We start from the raw sequence: 17,770 nt of genomic DNA on the forward strand, positions 1-17,770 counted from the left end.
TATAATACCCTGCACCTACCTCCACCTGCAGAGCCGCACACTAGATATATAATACCCTGCACCTACCTCCACCTGCAGAGCCGCACACTAGATATATAATACCCTGCACCTACCTCCACCTGCAGAGCCGCACACTAGATATATAATACCCTGCACCTACCTCCACCTGCAGAGCCGCACACTAGATATATAATACCCTGCACCTACCTCCACCTGCAGAGCCGCACACTAGATATATAATACCCTGCACCTACCTCTTCCTGCAGAGCCGCACACTAGATATATAATACCCTGCACCTACCTCCACCTGCAGAGCCGCACACTAGATATATAATACCCTGCACCTACCTCCACCTGCAGAGCCGCACACTAGATATATAATACCCTGCACCTACCTCCACCTGCAGAGCCGCACACTAGATATATAATACCCTGCACCTACCTCCCCCTGCAGAGCCGCACACTAGATATATAATACCCTGCACCTACCTCCACCTGCAGAGCCGCACACTAGATATATAATACCCTGCACCTACCTCCACCTGCAGAGCCGCACACTAGATATATAATACCCTGCACCTACCTCCACCTGCAGAGCCGCACACTAGATATATGGCTGCTCTGTGCTTACAGGACCTGTGATGATGTCACATGGAGGGGAGGAGTCAGGGTCACATGATCAGCTCCTCAGTGTATGCAGGACTCTGCTGTGCTGGTTGTCATGGTGCTGGGCAGGGCCGTATTTGCCACTAGGCACCCGTGGTCCCGTGCCTAGGGCGGCACGTTGCGGGGGGCGGCACTTTCTGGCAGCAAAAAAAAAAAAATATATATAAATTTTTTTTTTTTACATCCCCGCCCCCCGTCCCTCCCTCCGTTACACTCGGCTGTGTTCCGGGGGGGGGGGTTTGGGAGGGAGGACAGGCGCACTTCTGCTGTCTATTTAAATTCATGGCGGGCGCCAGGCATAGTGAGCTGACTAACCCCGGAAGTTCCATGGCCTGCACTTCCGAGGTCAGAGGCGCGCGGGCGCGACAGTCAGCTCACTGCCCCGTGCTGCAGCGTCCAATCCTGCAGATGACACACGCCGCAGAGGAGGACGTGTCTGCAGCTGAAGCACGCCAGAAGAGGAGCCAGCCAGAGCAGGGCGGCGAGCACAGGAGCAGGTAAGGCAGAGCCTAGAATGTATGGGCTCCTTACAGGTTAGTTGATGATCGTTGCAAATTGCGATGCCTCTTTTTGTCCACTGTAATCATGCAAGGGGAGGCTGGGGGGAGAGAGGCTGAGGCTGGGGGAGGCTGGGAAGAGAGAGAGGCTGGGGGGAGGCTGGGAAGAGAGGGAGGCTGGGAAGAGAGAGAGGCTGGGGGGAGGCTGGGAAGAGAGAGAGAGAGGCTGAGGCTGGGAAGAGAGAGGCTGGGAAGTGAGAGGCTGAGGGGAGGCTGGGAAGAGAGAGAGAGGCTGAGGCTGGGAAGAGAGAGAGACTGAGACTGGGAGGAGGCTGGGAAGAGAGAGGCTGAGGCTGGGGGGAGGCTGGGAAGAGAGAGAGGCTGAGGCTGGGGGGAGTCTGGGAAGAGAGAGAGGCTGAGGCTGGGGGGAGAGAGGCTGAGGCTGGGGGGGAGGCTGGGGGGAGAGAGAGGCTAAGGCTGGGGGGAGAGAGAGGCTGAGGCTGGGGGGAGAGAGAGGCTGAAGCTGGGGGGCAGGCTGGGAGAAGAGAGGCTGATTCTGGGGGAGGCTGATGCTGAGGGAGGCTGATGCTGAGGGAGGCTGATGCTGAGGGAGGCTGATGCTGGGGGAGGCTGGGAGGGGGAGGCTTGGAGGAGGGAAGCTGATGCTGAGGGAGTCTTGGAGGAGGGAGGCTGGGGGAGGAGGGAGGCTGAGGCTGGGGGAGGAGGGAGGCTGAGGCTGGGGGAGGAGGGAGGCTGAGGCTGGGGGAGGCTGATGCTGGGGGAGGCTGGGAGGAGAGAGGCTGATGCTGGGGGAGGCTGGGAGGGTGAGGCTTGGAGGAGGGAAGCTGATGCTGAGGGAGGCTTGGAGGAGGGAGGCTGATGCTGAGGGAGGAGGGAGGCTGATGCTGGGGGAGGCTGGGAGGAGAGAGGCTGATGCTGGGGGAAGCTGGGAGGGTGAGGCTTGGAGGAGGGAAGCTGATGCTGAGGGAGGCTTGGAGGAGGGAGGCTGATGCTGAGGGAGCAGGGAGGCTGATGCTGGGGGAGGCTGGGAGGAGAGAGGCTGATGCTGGAGGAGGCTCATGCTGGGGGAGGCTGGGAGGAGAGAGGCTGATGCTGGAGGAGGCTCATGCTGGGGGAGGCTGGGAGGAGAGAGGCTGATGCTGGAGGAGGCTCATGCTGGGGGAGGCTGGGGGGAGAGAGGCTGATGCTGGGGGAGGCTGGGGGGAGAGAGGCTGATGCTGGGGAAGAGGCTGCTGCTGGAGGCGGGGGGAGAGAGGCTGCTGCTGGGGGAATGGGAGAGAGGGGCCAATGCTAGAGACAGAGGACAAGGGTTGAGGGATAGAGCAATGACAATATCGATGGGGGGGGAGTGTAAGGACTCAGAATAAGAGGGGGGCAGCATTGGGAGCTCATTATGGAGAAGGGGCAGCATGTGTGGGCTCAGTATGGAGTGGAACAATGTAGGGGGAGTCAATATCAAGAGTGGGGTAGTGTGTGTGTGTGTGTGGGGGTCTCAGCATAAGCACTAGTGTGGTGGTCTTAGTATGATGAGTGGGACAGCATGGAGGTGTCATTATGGAAAAGAGGAAGGCAGCATTAGGAGCTCATGGAGAGGGGCAGCATGCACGGGACACTGTGAGGAGGGGGCAGCATGCACGGGACACTGTGAGGAGGGGGCAGCATGCATGGGACACTGTGAGGAGGGGGCAGCATGCATGGGACATTGTGAGGAGGGGGCAGCATGCATGGGACACTGTGAGGAGGGGGCAGCATGCATGGGACATTGTTAGGAGGGAGCAGCATGCATGGGACATTGTGAGGAGGGGGCAGCATGCATGGGACACTGTGAGGAGGGGGCAGCATGCATGGGACATTGTGAGGAGGGGGCAGCATGCATGGGACATTGTGAGGAGGGGGCAGCATGCATGGGACATTGTGAGGAGGGGGCAGCATGCATGGGACACTGTGAGGAGGGGGCAGCATGCACGGGACACTGTGAGGAGGGGGCAGCATGCATGGGACACTGTGAGGAGGGGGCAGCATGCATGGGACATTGTGAGGAGGGGGCAGCATGCATGGGACACTGTGAGGAGGGGGCAGCATGCATGGGACATTGTTAGGAGGGAGCAGCATGCATGGGACATTGTGAGGAGGGGGCAGCATGCATGGGACACTGTGAGGAGGGGGCAGCATGCATGGGACATTGTGAGGAGGGGGCAGCATGCATGGGACATTGTGAGGAGGGGGCAGCATGCATGGGACACTGTGAGGAGGGGGCAGCATGCATGGGACACTGTGAGGAGGGGGCAGCATGCATGGGACATTGTGAGGAGGGGGCAGCATGCATGGGACATTGTGAGGAGGGGGCAGCATGCATGGGACATTGTGAGGAGGGGGCAGCATGCATGGAACACTGTGAGGAGGGGGCAGCATGCATGGGACATTGTGAGGAGGGGGCAGCATGCATGGGACATTGTGAGGAGGGGGCAGCATGCATGGGACACTGTGAGGAGGGGGCAGCATGATGTGAGGTCAATGTGCAGATCATATTTCATAATTGAGGAAGGTGTGGTGGGTATAATTTATAAGGGAGGGCAGTGTGTAGTTTATTAGGGGCAGTGTGACAGTCACAGTATATAAGTGGGGATGGTGTGGTGGAAATATTTTATACTCATGCTATGTTTTGATGTGCCTGTGGTTATCCCCATTGGGGGGGGGGTTAGTGCCCTTCGTTTCTCATTGATACTTTTTAGGCTATGTGCGCACGTTGCGGAAATACATGCAGTTACGCTGCGCTTTGTAGCGCAGCGTAACTGCATGCATCCTGCGTCCCCTGCACAGTCTATGGAGATTGTGCAGGGGCCGTGCGCACGTGGCGCTTTAGAGCGCAGCGCTTCGGCTACTGCCGAAGCGCTGCGTAAAAAGAAGTGACATGTCACTTCTTTCCTGCGCTTTGCCGGCAGCTCCTGCTCTGTCTATGGCAGGAGCTGCAGGCAGAGCGCATGGAATCGGCGCTCACTACGGACATTTTCTGCAGCGATTAGAAGCGCATATGTGCTCTTCAGATCGCTGCAGAAATTTCTGCAGTGAACTGTACGCAACGTGCGCACATAGCCTTAAAGTGTTTTACAGATTAGATCTGCCTTAAACAGATGTCGTGTGTGAAAACTCAGTTTTACGTTGTCAATAAGGGGCGCGACCACTTAAAGTGCCTAGGGCAGCATGAAGGCAAAATACAGCCCTGGTGCTGGGTGAGGGGAAGTTTATGTGTGGGGTCAGGAGGGGTTTACAGTGTGGATGTAGCAGAGCCGTGTGTGTACGAGGTGTACGGAGCGGAGCCATGTGTGTACGAGGTGTACGGAGCGGAGCCGTGTGTGTACGAGGTGTGCGGAGCGGAGTCGCATGTGTACAGAGTGGAGCCGTGTGTGTACGAGCAGAACTATTTCCCCCGGCCACAGTAACGAGGGTCACTGAGCTTGTGAGGGGCAGTAAAGTCTGAGGGGGCACATAAGTCCATAGTTTAAACACAATATCATAGTTTGGAGTTTTCCTTACAAGTTTCCCATTGGTTTTTCTTTGTTTTTTTGCTTTTATCTGTCCTGTTCATCCCCATTAATAGCGGCTCCATGGACAATGCTACCAGGTGTGTGTCTTGTCAGATGTATGCCTGCCTTGAGCAGCTGTTGGAGGATGAATATGTCTGCTCTCGATGTCAGCGTGTTACATATTTGGAAGCCCAGGTAACTGATCTAAATATGCAGCTCACAACACTCAGGAGCATTGCAAACCTGGAGAGGAGTTTAGAGCTCACTGAGCGGCTCTGGCTGGGGCCAGTGCTATGGAGGAGGGTGGATGAGGGGAAGGTCAGGACCCAGAGGTAGGTAGCTGGGTAACAGAAGAAGAGGTAGAGGGAAAAGTGTCAGGGAACCCAGTCCTGATCTGGCACAACCTAGTAAATATGCCTGTGTGACTGATATTAGGAATGAAGGGCCAGGACTAGGGTCACTACAGCAGGACATTGCTACTAGCAACCAGGAAAACAACTGCTGTAGGAAGGAGGGAAATAGGAGTGCAGCAAAGCCCAGACAGATGGTGGTGGTAGGGGACTCTATAATTAGGTGGATAGACAGGGTATTCTGCCGCCGAGACTGTGAATGCCGAACAGTGTGTTGTCTGCCGGTTGCTCTGTTTCAGTATTTTGTGGGTCGGATAGACAGATTGCTGGGTGGGGCTGGGGAAAACCCAGCGGTCATGGTGCACATTGGTACTAAGGACAAAGAGGCAGATGGAAGGTCCTTAAAAATGATTAGAGGGAACTAGGAGAGAAGCTGAAGTCCAGGACCTCCAAGGTGGTGTTTTCAGAAATACTACCGGTGCCACGAGCGTCACTAGAAAGACAGCGGGAGATTAGGGAGATAAATACGTGGCTTATAAATTGGTGCAGGAAGGAAGGGTTTGGGTTCATGGAGAACTGGGCCGACTTCTCAGTTGGCTACAGGCTCTACGGTAGGGACGAGCTGCACCTCAATGGGGAGGGTGCAGCTGTGCTGGGGGAGAAAATGGTCAGACGGATGCAGGAGCTTTTAAACTAGGATCTGGGGGAGGGAGGGTAGTGGAGCAAATAAGGGGATTGTTGTGTCCCATGAATGGGAACAACCTGTTGTATATACAGTATTTCTTGCATTGCATATTTTTCCTCCTATCAGGAAATTCCTTTATTGTTACTAGGTAGATTTAGACTGTATGAAGTTTGTCCCTATGTTCCTCCCTTAGTTGGCTTCTGTACAGAATGCTCCTCCCTTCTTCCTCAGTTTAGTCTAGAGCAGGGGTGGGGAACCTTTTTTCAGCCGGGGGCCATTTGGAAATTTCTACCAACCTTCGGGGGCCGCACAAAATTATCAATGTGAAAATGACCCTGCTATATTTGGTCAACTCACCCCTACTGTGGCGGCCGGAGCGGCTTCTCTTTGGTGCGGCTCTGATGTTTGGTGATACTAATCATGTTGCTTCTTACAGCTGCTTTTTTCATTTTTGTCTGAGTCTGGAGCGCAGTCAACTCTTTGTGATAAGATTGGTAAATCATATACATCACATAACAGACACTGTATATACATCACAGGAGACACTGGGGGCATATACATCACACAAGGGGCTGGGGACATGTATATGCCCCCAGCCCCTCCTGTGATGTATATGCCCCCAGTCCGTCCTGTGATGTATATGCCTCCAGCCTTCCTATGATGTATGTGCCCCCAGCTCCTCTTGTGATGTATATGCCCCGAGCCCCTCTTGTGATGTATGTGCCCCCCGTCCCTCTTGTGATGTATGTGCCCCCAGCCCCTCTTGTGATGTATATGCCCCCAGCCCCTCTTGTGATGTATATGCCCCAAGCCCCTCCTGTGATGTATGTGCCCCCAGCCCCTCCTGTGATGCATGTGCCCCGAGCCCCTCCTGTGATGTATATGCCCCCCGCCCCTCCTGTGATGTATAAGTCACAGGAGACGCTGAGGACATGGACATCACAAGAGGGGCTGGGGACATACACATCACAAGAGGGGCTGGGGCGCAGACACCAAACAAGAGGGGCTGGGGTGCAGGCGCCACACAAGAGGGGCTGGGGCGCAGGCACCACACAAGAGGGGCTGCGGCGCAGGCACCACACAAAAGGGGCTGGGGCGCAGGCACCACACAAGAGGGGCTGGGGCGCAGGCACCACACAAGAGGGGCTGGGGCGCAGGCACCACACAAGAGGGGCTGGGGCGCAGGCACCACACAAGAGGGGCTGGGGCGCAGGCACCACACAAGAGGGGCTGGGGCGCAGGCACCACACAAGAGGGGCTGGGGCACAGGCACCACTGGGGGGGGGGCACAGATATCACTTGCGGAGCCCTGACATCAGTGGGGGGAGGAGGGACACACAAACCTGGGGTGATACACAGAATTGGGGCGTACACAACACTGAGGGGAGGGGGGCCACAAGGCACTGGACAGGGCACACAGCAGCAGAGGGCTGGCGCTTGACACACAGCAGCGCCGGACTCACAGCACTGGCGATCAGGCATCGGAGAGCAGGCACCGGACACGCAGCTCCGATGGCCGGGGGGCGGGCACGCAGCTCCGAGAGCCGGGGGCGGGAACGCAGCTCAGAGGGCCGGGGGCGGGAACGTAGCTCAGAGGGCCGGGGGCGGGAACGCAACTCAGAGGGCCGGGGGGCGGGAACGCAGCTCACAGGGTCGGGTGGCGGCACGCAGCTCTGAGAGCCGGGGGGGAGGGAACGTAGCTCAGAGGGCCGGGGGGCGGGAATGCAGCTCACAGGGTCGGGTGGCGGCACGCAGCTCTGAGAGCCGGGGGGCGGGAACACAGCTCACAGGGTCGGGGGGCGGCATGCAGCTCCGAGAGCCGGGGACGGGAACACAGCTCAGAGGGCCGGGGGACGGGAACGCAGCTCAGAGGGCCGGGGGGCGGAACGCAGCTACGAGGGCCGGGGACGGGAACACAGCTCAGAGGGCGGGCAACGCAGAGCACTAAACCCGCCCACAAAGTAAGTCCTCTCTCGCTGGCACTGGACAGCGGGAGAACGCATTGGTAAGCACAGCAGCACATGTGCGGATTTAAAGGGCCAGCGTATCACAAGATGGCGGTGGCGGCTCGAGCACTGCCGCCCCCGGGAATCTGCTCGGGGGCCGCATAAAAAGGCATGGCGGGCCGTATACGGCCCGCGGGCCGGAGGTTCCCCACCCCTGGTCTAGAGGAACCATTGCTGAAGACACATGTGTACACATTGTACAGATTATTCCTTTTCACCTGCCTTTACTTTGTACTTAATACAAGATTCTAGAAGAAAACTACAGCGTTTCTCCTTGTCTTCCTACAAGTCATCGTTTCTGGCGAAGTTTAAAACTATCTGTTGATGCTTTGAAGTGTGAGTACAAGCATACAGTTATCTAAGGAACTGATAATTAGAGCGCTTGGGATTCACAGCTTCTAGGAAGAGACAGAATAGGGATAGATAGAGCAAATAGAGACAGTAGGTGTCAATGAAAATTTAGAGGGGCTGGGACATGCAAGGAAAGTAGGGAGGCAAGGAGTAAGGAATGTGTTAATAGTATTAAATATCTACTGGCAAATGCAAATAGTCTTGCAAAGAAAATGAATTGGAAACTCATATCAATCATGGATTATGATGTGGTGGGCATTACGGAAAACGAATGAGAGTCATGACTGGCTGACAAACGTAGAGGGTTATACTACATTCAGGAAAGATAGGAAAGACAAAAAAGGTGGAGGGGTATATTTATAAATCTAACCTAAGACCTGTGCTCAATGATGACACTGGGGGGAGCTGCAACAATGTAGAGTCAGTATGAGAAAATGTACATGGGGAGGGGAATAACGGAAAGCTGCTAATTGCAGTTTGCTATAAGCCTCCTAACATACCTGAACAGGTAGTGGGTAAAATCCTGCAACAAATTGAAAAAGCAACAAATAATAATCGAGTTCTTATTATGGGGGATTTCAACTATCCAGACATTCGGTGGGACATAGAATCTTCTGGTTGTGCTAAAAGCTGTAATTTCTTATCTACAATTCAAGACAATTATCTCTCTCAGATGGTAGATGAACCGACGAGGGGAGATAATTTGCTAGATCTGGTCCTGTCAAATAGACCAGATATAATTTCAGATCTACAGGTCCGGGAGCACTTGGGCACCAGCGATCATAATATGGTAAGCTTCAAATTATTATTCAATAGAGCATTTGAAAGGGGAAATGCTAAAACCTAGAATTTTAGGAAAGCTGATTTCAACAAATTAAAGGAAAAACTTAATTGTGTCGATTGGGGCAATGTCATGGTTACTGGGGATACCGAACATACAGTAAATGGGGCAAGTTTAATGATATACTCCTAGAGTCCTGTAAAAACTTATACCTTCTGGTATAAAATGTCTAGGAATAAAAACAAAACCTCTATGGATAAATAAGACAGTACAAAGTATAATAAAACAAAAACAAATGGCATTCAAAATCTTGAAGGCTGAGAATACAGAAATAGCATTTCAGGAGTATAAGAATCTCAAAAGGAAATGTAAAAAATAAATCAAGCAAGCAAAATTAGCTACTGAAACAAAAATGGACAAGGACATTAAAATAAATCTCAAATTTTTATAAATATATTAATGCCAAAAGGAAAACAAAGGATGGTATGGGTTCCTTAAAATATAATAACCAGTTAATTATACAGGACAAAGAAAAGATTGAGATATTAAACAGTAACTTTTCATCTGTGTTCACCAAGGAACAGACTGTTCCAGGGAGCATTCAACAAGTCAAAAATCAAAGTTCACCACCTGATATTAATTTAACACAAGAAGAAGTAGGCCTGCATCTGAGTAAATTAAATATTGACAAATCCCCTGGGCCAGATGGCATTCATCCACGAATATTGAGTGAATTGAGCTCAGTAACTGACAGACCACTGTATCTCATCTTCTTAGACTCACTTGTATCAGGAATGGTTCCTCAGGATTGGAGGATTGCTGATGTGGTACCAATATTTAAGAAAGGTAAGAGGGTGGATCCAAGCAACTACTATCCAATAATTTGTAAAAATATATTGCAGAAAATAATATAATAACTGACAGCATGGATTCATGAAAGATAATTCGTGTCTAACATGTTGGGGTTCTATGAGGAGGTAAGTGCAAATATGGATATTGGTAAACCAGTTGATGTGATTTATTTGGACTTTGCAAAAGCATTTGATACTGTACCACATAATAGCCTTATATTGAAGCTCCAAAAGCAGGGACTAGGGGAAACTATATGCACATGGGTAAGGAATTGGCTAAAAGATAGGAAACAAAAGTAGTCATAAATGGTATATTCTCTAAATGGGCTATAGTCAGCAGTGGGTTACCGCAGGGATGTGTGCTAGGACCGATCCTTTTTAATCTCTTTATTAATGACCTTGTGGATGGGATTGATAGTAAACTGTCAATCTTTGCTGATAACTATGTAGGATATTAAAAAGATGTCAGAATGGGCAGACACTTGTCAAATGAGATTTAATGTTAAGAAATGTAAATTAATGCACCTAGGATGGAGAAATCCTATAGCTGCATATATATTAAATGGAAGTAAACTCGGGACTACAGAGCAGGAGAAGGACTTGGGTAATCAGGATACAAATAAGCTGAGCAGCAGCACTCAATGTCAGGCAGCAGCTGAAAAAGTAAACAAGATTTTAGGGTGTATAAAAAGAGAGATTAGATCCTGTGATCCCAACGTATTGTTACCTGTTTATAAATCACTTGTAAGGCCACAGCTAGAATATGGATTCAGTTTTGGGCTTCAAATTTTGAAAAGAACATTCAGAAGTTAGTTTAAAGGCAGGGGGCATTTGTGCAGATTTTAAACAAGTGCTGATTTTAATAAGTGCACAGCAGTTATTCATGGCATGAATCTAACATTCATCTCTCATCTCTTCATACAGGTATATATAATCAACTCATCTCCTCTCATCTGCTGAATTCTAACTCCGCTTTCTGCTTATAGCAATGAAATGGTATAAATCATTATTTGCAACTGAGCTTTTTCTTGGATGTTTAAATTTCATCCCACTTGCTCCTGAGGTTTATGATCCTGCTAGCATGCAAGCATGTTTGTTGTTATTACAACTTATTGCCTCTTTTTGTTTAAAGTTAGATGATTGATTGATTAACGTGCTAAACTGACACAGATCTAAGCACAAACCTTACTATATAAGTAAACCTAGCTAAGGGTAAGCATTTATGTAGGGTGCATTTGTGCATTTTTTAATAAGTGCACAGCAGTTATTCATGGCAGTTGTACAGGGCAGGAGACAGGTAAGGCATGCAAAACAATCAAACAAACTTGCTCCACATTTTGGTGTATTGCAACATGTTTCCACCCTATGTATTTGTACCATTTATATGCTAGCTGCTTCAATCCCTCATTTCTACTGCTCTTTCACACACCCAGTACACTCCATCTATATCAGCCCTTCTCTCCTCTCCTCTCCTATGTACTGCTCTCATGCTCTTTTCAAAATTATAAACCATCCAGATCCATTCACACCCACCATGCAACGTAATAGACACTCTCAAAAATCTCTTATCCACATGCTCACTCTCTCTATTCTCCTTCTCCTTTTAGCAGGAGATATTGCACCTAATCAAGGACCTTCTTATAATAGTAAGCTCAATTCCTTCCCTGGCATATTCAGAAAACCCCTAAATCTCATTAATATTCCTTGCATACCTTCTGTCTCTTTTAACTGTGCCCTTTGGAACTCGCGCTCAGCATGTAATAAACTCTCCTTCATCCATGACTTCTTTCTTTCCAATTCCCTTAACCTCCTGGCTCTTACTGAGACCTGGATTCAGTAGTCAGACACCACCGCAGCTGCTGCTCTCTCATATGGTGGCCTACAATTTTCTCACACCCCTAGACTTGACAACAGATCAGGTGGAGGTGTTGGTCTGTAGCTTTCCCCAAACTGCACTTTTCAGGTCAACCCTCCTGTTCCCTCACTTATCTTCCCTTCTTTTGAGGTCCACACTGTCAGGCTTTACAGACCCTTCTCCCTGCAAGTAGCAGTTGTGTATCGCCCTCCAGGCCCAACAAGTCAGTTCTTGGATAATTTTGCCACCTGGCTTCCAAATTTTCTAGCCTGTGACCATCCCCACTCTTGTCATGGGGGACTTTAACATCCCCATTGATGATCCCCTCTCCCCAGCTGCCACTCATCTTTTATCTCTAACCTCCTCTCTTGGCCTTTCACAACTAACTAACTCTCCTACACATGAAGGTGGGAATATGCTGGACCTGGTCTTCTCCTGTCTCTGCTCAATGCATGATTTTACTAACTCCCCTCTCCCACTCTCTGACCACAACCTTCTTTCATTCTTGGTCAAGAGCTGTCAACCCACTCAGGACACCCCCACTTACCTCCCATATAGGAATATACATGTCATTAACAACCAGAAATTTCTGAAGAAGTTGCAGTCATCACTGGCTCCAATATCCTCCCTCTCATGTCCTGACTCTGCTGTAAAACGTTATAATGAAACCCTACAGAGCGCCCTAGATGAAGCTGCACCTGCTACACGCAGAGCAACTCGGCGCAGACGGCAGCAGCCCTGGCACACGTTGCAAACACGCTTTCTCCAGCGGTGTTCCAGGTGCGCTGAACGCTTGTTGAGAAAATCCAATCTAGCCGAAGATTTCATCCATTATAAGTTTATGCTCAAAACATACAATGCTGCCCTTCACCTCTCCAAACAAGAATACTTTAACACCCTCATCACCTCTCTAGCCAACAATCCTAAACGACACTTTGATACTTTCCATTCCCTCCTAGGACCAAGAGTTCTGGCCCCAACCACCAACCTCAGTGCAGATGACCTGGCCAATTATTTTAAAGAAAAAATTGACCATATACGCCAGGAAATTTCCTCCCTGGCTCATAACACCACACATAACACCACACATTGTCTGCCCTGCTACACTTCATCTAGCTCACTTTCACTCTTTGATCCAGTCACAGAAGAAGTCACCAGGCTCCTCACATCTTCTCGCCCTACTACCTGCACCAATGACCCTATTCCCTCACATCTCCTTAAATCTGTCACCCCAGCTGTCACCACTCACCTAACTAAAATATTCAATCTCTCACTGTCCTCTGGTGTCTTTCCCTCCTCCTTCAAACATGCCAGCATACACCCATTACTTATAAAACCATCTCTGGACCAAAATTGTGCCGCTGACTACAGACCTATCTTTAATCTCTCATTCATCTCCAAACTCCTGGAACGTCTGGTCCACTCCCGTCTAATCCGCTGTCAGATAATTCTCTCCTCGACCCTCTACAATCTGGTTTCCACTCCTTACATTCTACTGAAACTGCTCTTACTAAAGTCTCTAATGATTTACTAACAGCTAAATCTAATGGTCACTACTCCCTGCTGATCCTCCTGGATGTCTCTGCTGCATTTGATACTTTGGATCACCAGCTCCTATTCACTATGCTCCGCTCTATCAGGCTCAAGGACACCGTTCTTTCCTGGTTCTGCTCTTACCTCTCTAACCGCTCATCACTGTATGCTTTGCCGGCTCCACTTCCTCTCCTCTTTCCCTTACGGTCGGGGTTCCTCAGGGTTCAGTCCTAGGCCCCCTCCTGTTCTCTCTATACACAGCCCCTATTGGACAAACAATCAGCAGATTTGGTTTCCAGTACCATCTCTATGCTGATGACACCCAACTGTACACATCTTGTCCTGACATCACCCCTGCACTATTACAAAATACTACCGATTGTTTGTCCGCTGTCTCCAACATCATGTCCTCCCTCTATCTAAAACTGAACCTGTCAAAAACTGAACTTCTCCTGTTTCCTCCCTCTCCTAACCTTCTGAAACCCAATATTACCATTTCTGTGTGTGGCTCTACAATTACGCCCCAGCAGCACGACCGCTGTCTTGGGGTTATAGTTGACTCCGATCTCTCCTTCCCTACCCACATTCGTTCACTTGCTCGTTCTTGTCAATTCCACCTCAAAAACATCTCAAGAATTCGACCTTTTCTTACCGTTGACTCTGCAAAAACTCTTACTGTCGCTCTCATTCATTCTCGCCTGGATTATTGTAATTCTTTACTAATTGGTTTCCCTGTTACTAAACTCTTCCCTCTCCAATCCATTCTGAATGCCGCAGCCAGGATCATTTTCCTCTGCAACCGCTTCACTGATGCCTCTGCTCTTTGCCAGTCATTGCACTGGTTGCCTATCCGCTACAGAATCCAATATAAACTTATCACTCTCACTCACAAAGCTGTCCACGGTTCCGCACCACCCTACATCTCCTCCCTCATCTCTGTCTGTCACCCTACCCGTGCCCTCCGCTCTGCTAATGACTTAAGACATCCTCAACAATTCGAACCTCCCACTCCCGTCTTCAAGATTTCTCACGAGCTGCGCCTAAGCTCTGGAACATACTACGAAGAGCAGGGGTCCCCAAACTTTTTACACAGGGGGCCAGTTCACTGTCCCTCAGACCGTTGGAGGGCTGGACTATAAGAAAAACTATGAAAATCCCTATGCACACTACACGTGTGCTCTCTCCCCCATATAGGTCCCATGCCACCCCCCATATAGGTCCCATGCTCTTCCCCCATATAGGTCCCATGCAGTCTTCCTCATATAGGGCCAGCTCTTTACCCCATATAGGTCCCATGCCCCCCCATATAAGTCCCATGTTCTTCCACCATATAGGTCCCATGCAGTCTCCCCCATATAGGTCCCATGCAGTCTCCCTCATATAGGGCCAGCTCTTTCCCCCATATATGTCCCATGCTCTTCCCCCATATAGGTCCCATGCAGTCTCCCCCATATAGGTCCCATGCAGTCTCCCTCATATAGCGCCAGCTCTTTCCCCCATATAGGTCCCATGCTATTCCCCCATATAGGTCCCATGCAGTCTCCCCCATATAGGTCCCATGCAGTCTCCCTCATATAGGTCCCATGCAGTCTCCCTCATATAGGTCCCATGCAGTCTCCCTCATATAGGTCCCATGCAGTCTCCCCCATATAGGTCCCATGCAGTCTCCCCCTTATAGGTCCCATGCAGTCTCCCTCATATAGGGCCAGCTCTTTCCCCTATATATGTCCCATGCTCTTCCCCCATATAGGTCCCATGCAGTCTCCCCCATATAGGTCCCATGCAGTCTCCCCCATATAGGTCCCATGCAGTCTCCCTCATATAGCACCAGCTCTTTCCCCCATATAGGTCCCATGCTATTGCCCCAAATAGGTCCCATGCAGTCTCCCCCATATAGGTCCCATGCAGTCTCCCTCATATAGGTCCCATGCAGTCTCCCTCATATAGGTCCCATGCAATCTCCCCATATAGGTCCTATGCAGTCTCTCCCATATAGGTCCAATGCAATCTCCCTCATATAGGGCCAGCTCTTTCCCCCATATAGGTCCCACGCCCCCCCCATATAGGTCCCATGCTCTTCCACCATATAGGTCCCATGCAGTCTCCCCCATATAGGTCCCATGCAGTCTCCCTCATATAGGTCCCATGCAGTCTCCCCCTTATAGGTCCCATGCAGTCTCCCTCATATAGCGCCAGCTCTTTCCTCCATATATGTCCCATGCAGTCTCCCCCATATAGGTCCCATGCAGTCCCCCTCATATAGGGCCAGCTCTTTTCCCATTATAGGTCCCATGCTCTTCCCCCATATAGGTCCCATGCAGTCTTCCCCATATAGGTCCCATGCAGTCTCCCTCATATAGGTCCCATGCAGTCTCCCTCATATAGGTCCCATGCAGTCTCCCCATATAGGTCCCATGCAGTCTCCCCCATATAGGTCCAATGCAGTCTCCCCCATATAGGTCCTATGCAGTCTCCCTCATATAGGGCCAGCTCTTTCCCCCATATAGGTCCCATGCTCTTCCCCCATATAGGTCCCATGCAGTCTCCCCCATATAGGTCCCATGCAGCCTCCCTCATATAGGTCCCATGCAGTCTCCCCATATAGGTCCCATGCAGTCTCCCCCATATAGGTCCAATGCAGTCTCCCTCATATAGGGTCAGCTCTTTCCCCCATATAGGTCCCATGCCCCCCCCCATATAGGTCCCATGCTCTTCCACCATATAGGTCCCATGCAGTTGTGGCGCCCTGGACTAGACAGGTCGTCACAGGTACTACAACATGCACCCCCACCCCGAGACAGGCACATCAGCCAGACACAAAATCCTTGTTGCCTCCCTCCAGGGGCTGATGTCCACACCAGGTGGGGTGGAGCCAGGTGGTTGGCCCCACCCACTGAGGAGTTCACAGTCCTGGAGGCGGGAAAAGGAAGTCAGAGAGAGATCAGTTAGGGAAGTGAAGGAGAGAGGAGTGAAGTGGTAGTCGAGGAGCAAACTGACCGTGTCCGGGTGTGTGGCCCGCGCACCAAGAGCAAGGTTGGCAGACGGTGGTGGCCGTCTGCAGGAGAGGCAGCTCAACGCGGAACCGTAGGACCAGGGACGGGCGGTGGCCCGCCGGTACCGAACCGGGGAGCGAAGTGAAGCCAGCACACACAGGTAGGGCCTACGGACCCCGACCAGGCTTGGAGTCGCCATTAGAGGTCAAATCCGTCAGTGACCGGAACCCCAGGGGTTTCCTAACAGCCAAGATCCGATTGAAGCCAACCGTCCAACCAGCAAAAAAAAGGAAATACAGCTACCGCCACAGCTAGAGTTCCATGGGCCAGAGCCTGCGGGCAAAAGGGCTTCTCCGGCACATATACACGCTGGGGAGCGGGTTACCGGTGGGAATCCATCGGGACCGAACATACACACAGGTGCAGGGAAAGGCAGCACCCACCAAACGTCCGGGAGAAACTACAGCAGCCGGCTGCGGGACCCGTCCATCCAGCCGTTTGGTTTACCGGAGACTTTGTGTACATTTGTGGCTGAGTGAGTACTACCGTGCCATCCGACACCGCGCTGCGCAGTCCAAGCGACCCTGCACCTTGCCAACCCTGCCTCCCCGTCACCTCACCGGGCCCCGGGACAACCAACCCCTACCCACAGAGGGGAAAACAACATCCCAGCTGCTCCATGCCATCGCTCCCGGGATCCCCGTTATCAGCAGCGGTGGTGCCCAACTTCACCACAACCCGTGCGTGGCGTCACGGACCAAATCCCCAAACCAAACTACCCCCTTTCACTCACGGGCGAGGAGCGCCGCTCGAGTCCCCAGATCCGGCCCACCGCTCGAGCCACCGAGCAGCCATAGCAGCAGCGCCGGACCCGAGCGTTAGCGAGCGCAGCGGCGGCGGCGCCCTCCCCGCCCGCGACACAGTCTCCCTCATATGGGGCCAGGTCTCTCCCCTATATATGTCCAGCTCTCCCCCATATAGGTCCTATCAATCCCCCATATAGATCCAGCTCTCTGATCCTCCTCCATGCCCAGTAAAAAAAAGTGAAAATATACTTACTGCACCTGTATAAATTTTCACCGACGGGTTCATGCAGCTGCTTTTGAATACCCTATTAAATCAATGGCTGGACCATATATGACAAGCTTTTCTCCCCCCCATTCACCTTTTGTGTCTCCCCTATTTCCTCATAGACTGTAAGCTTATGAACAGGGCCCTCACTCCTCCTGGTATCTTAATTTTGTTATTTTGTATTGTCTCATATTGTCTGTACATGTCCCCTCTTAATTGTAAAGCGCTGCGGAAAATGTTGGCGCTATAGAAATAAAACTTATTATTATTATTATGGGTCTTTCAGGGATGAAGAGGAGATTCCAGGGCACTACTCAGCATTCAGCAAGCCATTTTATCCAATATAGGAAAAGTCTCATATCCAGAGGCCAAGAGCAAAAACCGGGGTGCTTATATACCACAGGTCACAAATCATGCGAGAAAATAGAAAAAAGTATAGCACTCACCGGTTATGTTGCTGTGCATGGTACTATTTATTCAACAGTGGAGGTTACATGTGCGGAGAGGGCTGGTGGGGAGAGGGAGTACACGCCGTGGCAGACTGTCTGCCACGGCGTGTACTCCCTCTCCCCACCAGCCCTCTCCG

The 17,770-nt window shown here is 51.2% G+C and overlaps 1 protein-coding gene across 1 annotated transcript in view; it reads left to right on the forward strand.

Annotated features, from left to right (window-relative positions):
• The first annotated feature begins 945 nt into the window (after positions 1-945).
• LOC142273627 (uncharacterized) overlaps positions 946-17,770 on the forward strand; it is a 49,301-nt gene continuing 32,476 nt past the window's right edge. Inside the window, exons 1-2 of the mRNA XM_075332541.1 lie at positions 946-1,163; positions 10,657-10,728. The gene's annotated coding sequence lies outside the window, so the exon portion shown is untranslated. The remainder of the gene's footprint in view (positions 1,164-10,656; positions 10,729-17,770) is intronic.

Source organism: Anomaloglossus baeobatrachus, unplaced genomic scaffold, assembly GCF_048569485.1.
Source record: "Anomaloglossus baeobatrachus isolate aAnoBae1 unplaced genomic scaffold, aAnoBae1.hap1 Scaffold_365, whole genome shotgun sequence".
NCBI lineage: Eukaryota > Metazoa > Chordata > Amphibia > Anura > Aromobatidae > Anomaloglossus > Anomaloglossus baeobatrachus.